This window comes from Schistocerca americana, unplaced genomic scaffold (assembly GCF_021461395.2).
Source record: "Schistocerca americana isolate TAMUIC-IGC-003095 unplaced genomic scaffold, iqSchAmer2.1 HiC_scaffold_386, whole genome shotgun sequence".
Classification (NCBI taxonomy): domain Eukaryota; kingdom Metazoa; phylum Arthropoda; class Insecta; order Orthoptera; family Acrididae; genus Schistocerca; species Schistocerca americana.
Window position 1 is genome coordinate 70,001 of NW_025726111.1, and position 5,000 is coordinate 75,000.

Here is a 5,000-nt window from a genome sequence, read left to right on the forward strand (position 1 = left end):
GAGACGCCAAGCCGACTAAGACAGCGATGGGCCCACAGTGCCCTTCTTTCGACCCCACCCCAACGCCAGCGCCTCTGCCGCACGAAGTCGTGGACCGGCAATCACTCCACCTGCACCCGTTCGTGCCCCACCCCAACCGCCCAACTCGCAACTCCAGCGGATGAACGGCGGACTTTGCTCGCACTCGCAATGTGCAATCCACCCCTATAACGTGCGTTTCATGAAGAGTTATGTCCAATATGCGACATTCCCGCTGTCCATATACATGAGCTGCGAGCCGTACCACGTACGAGCTACAGACGCGATCGCGTTGCTCGCTGTACGAATGCAGATGCTCAGCGGCAGCTAGGAGGCGCTCCATCCATGTCGGTACCGGTGAGCGTTGCACTCGCAGTCGCAAAAACGTACGGCAAGTATATTACTCGGAAGAGTCAATGACAGTCCAAGCCCCCCTGCGTGGGAAGAGTCTTCCTAGGCCATGACCCACCGGAAGGGCGCAGCGTCCCCCACCCCAGACATGTGACGTCAGACTATCGGTATTGACGACTAGACTGATTCCTTATAATCATTTGCCATACACCGGTGGAAGCTGCCGAGACGAGTAACTACATAGCGGGCTCGCCGTGTCACTAATGTACAGAGATACAATAGTTTCGACTGGAACCGGATTAAACGTATACACGGCGCTGATTAGTAATAGATAGAGCCATCAGAATACAGATAATGTATAGACCTGTCCGTATACATGCTGAAAGACTCTGCTCACAATCACACGTCAGCCAGACACTCTTATCACGCACTACTCTCTGCCTGTAACAGGCACACAGACAATATGTAAGCACCAGCATGGAACAACACCCAGTGCATCCTCTCTGCCACATTAGACAATCCACACTATCATAACCAGACCGGGAGGTCCACTCGGAAAACAGAATATCCCACCCTTCCGACAACCACCATTGCTCAGCTAAGCCACCAACACCCACACATGTCCCAGACAGGGGTGCACCCAACATCACAATACTGCCTCCTGTCACACCACACAAACAATGGCAGGAATGAAAGACACAGGTCTGCCACAAGCATGGAATCAGAGCGCCGCCTGTTATGAGCCAAAGGTGCACCCTGACGTGGCAAATCAGATGATGCCGCAGTCATTTACTTACGATAATCACAATCAACAAACCGGGCCCCCCCCCCCCCCCAAGTGCCTTAACCTAACCCGTATTGTACCTTAACCTAACCCGTATTGTACCTTAACCTAACCCGTATTGTACCTTAACCTAACCCGTATTGTACCTTAACCTAACCCGTATTGTACCTTAACCTAACCCGTATTGTACCTTAACCTAACCCATATTGTACCTTAACCTAACCCATATTGTACCTTAACCTAACCCATATTGTACCTTAACCTAACCCATATTGTACCTTAACCTAACCCATATTGTACCTTAACCTAACCCATATTGTACCTTAACCTAACCCATATTGTACCTTAACCTAACCCATATTGTACCTTAACCTAACCCATATTGTACCTTAACCTAACCCATGTTGCGCCTTAACCTAACCCATGTTGCGCCTTAACCTAACCCATGTTGCGCCTTAACCTAACCCATGTTGCGCCTTAACCTAACCCATGTTGCGCCTTAACCTAACCCATGTTGCGCCTTAACCTAACCCATGTTGCGCCTTAACCTAACCCATGTTGCGCCTTAACCTAACCCATGTTGCGCCTTAACCTAACCCATGTTGCGCCTTAACCTAACCCATGTTGCGCCTTAACCTAACCCATGTTGCGCCTTAACCTAACCCATGTTGCGCCTTAACCTAACCTATGTTGCGCCTTAACCTAACCTATGTTGCGCCTTAACCTAACCTATGTTGCGCCTTAACCTAACCTATGTTGCGCCTTAACCTAACCTATGTTGCGCCTTAACCTAACCTATGTTGCGCCGTAACCTAACCTATGTTGCGCCGTAACCTAACCTATGTTGCGCCATAACCTAACCTATGTTGCGCCTTAACCTAACCTATGTTGCGCCTTAACCTAACCTATGTTGCGCCTTAACCTAACCTATGTTGCGCCTTAACCTAACCTATGTTGCGCCTTAACCTAACCTATGTTGCGCCGTAACCTAACCTATGTTGCGCCTTAACCTAACCTATGTTGCGCCTTAACCTAACCTATGTTGCGCCTTAACCTAACCTATGTTGCGCCTTAACCTAACCTATGTTGCGCCTTAACCTAACCTATGTTGCGCCTTAACCTAACCTATGTTGCGCCTTAACCTAACCTATGTTGCGCCTTAACCTAACCTATGTTGCGCCGTAACCTAACCTATGTTGCGCCTTAACCTAACCTATGTTGCGCCTTAACCTAACCTATGTTGCGCCGTAACCTAACCTATGTTGCGCCTTAACCTAACCTATGTTGCGCCTTAACCTAACCTATGTTGCGCCTTAACCTAACCTATGTTGCGCCTTAACCTAACCTATGTTGCGCCTTAACCTAACCTATGTTGCGCCTTAACCTAACCTATGTTGCGCCTTAACCCAACACACGTTGGGCCTTAACCCAACACACGTTGGGCCTTAACCCAACACACGTTGGGCCTTAACCCAACACACGTTGGGCCTTAACCCAACACACGTTGGGCCTTAACCCAACACACGTTGGGCCTTAACCCAACACACGTTGGGCCTTAACCCAACACACGTTGGGCCTTAACCCAACACACGTTGGGCCTTAACCCAACACACGTTGGGCCTTAACCCAACACACGTTGGGCCTTAACCCAACACACGTTGGGCCTTAACCCAACACACGTTGGGCCTTAACCCAACACACGTTGGGCCTTAACCCAACACACGTTGGGCCTTAACCCAACACACGTTGGGCCTTAACCCAACACACGTTGGGCCTTAACCCAACACACGTTGGGCCTTAACCCAACACACGTTGGGCCTTAACCCAACACACGTTGGGCCTTAACCCAACACACGTTGGGCCTTAACCCAACACACGTTGGGCCTTAACCCAACACACGTTGGGCCTTAACCCAACACACGTTGGGCCTTAACCCAACACACGTTGGGCCTTAACCCAACACACGTTGGGCCTTAACCCAACACACGTTGGGCCTTAACCCAACACACGTTGGGCCTTAACCTGCTCTGTAATTGTCATACGACGCGTTAAATTAGTGTAGTGTTGCCTAACTGCAACCCCCGCAATATAGTTTGCTACTCGCACTGCCCGGTCCCCAGAGTATCGCTTCATGTTAAACACCTTGCAGCTATACACTGTAATGCGGATGGCGGCAGGACGTACATGCTCAATGCCCTTCGCAGTTGTTCATTGGCATTCGCATGGCGAAGCACAGCCTACGTTGTGGTACGGCTTGTGGCAACTGTCCGCTGATGTTGTACGTCCAAATCACACACTGTACCGCACATTGGTCCTCATGTACTGAATGATACATCGTGGTACATGTGTGACCGTACCACGACTGCGCCAACAACGGCGAACCATACGGTCCAAATATTGTGCACTCAGCTACGTGTCGTCTCCCTATAAGAGCTGGATTGCAGTATGGTATGCCGTGGATGGCGATCAGCATGAGCCGTCTGTTGATGTAGTGGCGCGTGTTGTCAGACGTAGTCGTCTCTTCTCACACACCGTGATAGCATGGTGCACTGCGTTCCACATCTGCGACATGCGACAGAGGCCGGTTGACAGTCGTTCGCGCAATGGACATCGCATACGTACGGGGGCCACCTTCCACGTGTTCGCGAAGCGTGCACATGTTGTTGCGTGTATGTGGGCAGACATAGTGTGTCGTGACACCTGACACAGGCATGCAACAATCGTTGAATTTGCAAATGGCGATGGACGTCTACGTTTGCTGGTGACGTTACGCAAATGAAGAACTGGTAAACCGTTGTGGTGCGGTTGTTCTCGCTAGAGGTGAATCAGTGATGGCGACGATCGGTTGAGCTACCAACCGGTTGTTTCAGCGATACCCACCATGCCCACGAACGTGAATGGCATGTGGGTGTGAAGCGATACGCGGCGGTGGCTGGGTGGGACCGTCCCCGGCCGGTGAGGGGGGGCCTTCCGGCGTGCTGGCCGCGCGGTGCGTGGGCGCACGCGCTACAGCCGGCTGGTGGGGGCGGCCAGTGGCAGGCGCGCCGGCCGACGGAGGCGGCAGGCGGCGCAGCTGCGCGCCGGCGCACCCTGCACGCGGCGCCGTGCGGCCAAAGTAGGTCCTCGCGGGCCCGGTGCGAAGCGCGGTGGACATCTGCAGTGTGCTGGTCCGATTGAGGACTGTGTGCGCTGAGGATGCGCCGCCGCCCGGCGCTCGGCGCCGCGACGCCGTCTGCTGCTCGGTCGCCTCTGCGGTTCTCGCAGGTGGATTGTATCGCAGCTGTGCGGACGTGTTGGCGCGTGCGCTGTGCTGGGAGAGTTCGCTTCGGCACCCAAGTGGGGCTTTTGTCCTTCTGTGGCGCTGGCGTTGGAGCTGCCGGCCACCGTAGGTGGCGCGTGTTGTCTCCCGCCGGCAATGCCACGACAGCACGCTCCCGGGCCTCTGTCGGCAGCGGCAAGCTCAGTTGGGAGCACGGGTGGTCGCACCTAAAGCGTCTACTCGCCAAACTCCGGGCGATTGCGCCTCTCTCGAACCCGACCAAGTACTTAGGACGGCGCTGCGCGCCGCCGGGACCTGAGAGGGTTTCGAGGTGTATTGTGCAGGGGAGCTCAGCCTCCTCCTGTTTGCAGAATAATTGAGCGGACGCTTGCGTGTTCGCGCGGGCCCCCGGGACACACTCCCGGGCGGCCGGCTGCTCAGCTCTAGTTGACGCAGCTCCCTGGTTGATCCTGCCAGTAGTCATATGCTTGTCTCAAAGATTAAGCCATGCATGTCTCAGTACAAGCCGCATTAAGGTGAAACCGCGAATGGCTCATTAAATCAGTTATGGTTCCTTAGATCGTACCC

General features: G+C 53.6%; 1 non-coding gene across 1 annotated transcript in view; it reads left to right on the forward strand.

Annotated features, from left to right (window-relative positions):
* Positions 1 to 4,869: 4,869 nt before the first annotated feature.
* LOC124581993 overlaps positions 4,870 to 5,000 on the forward strand; it is a 1,910-nt gene continuing 1,779 nt past the window's right edge. The window contains exon 1 of the ribosomal RNA XR_006973622.1: positions 4,870 to 5,000. This exon is cut by the window's right edge and continues 1,779 nt beyond it. This is a non-coding gene — a ribosomal RNA (small subunit ribosomal RNA).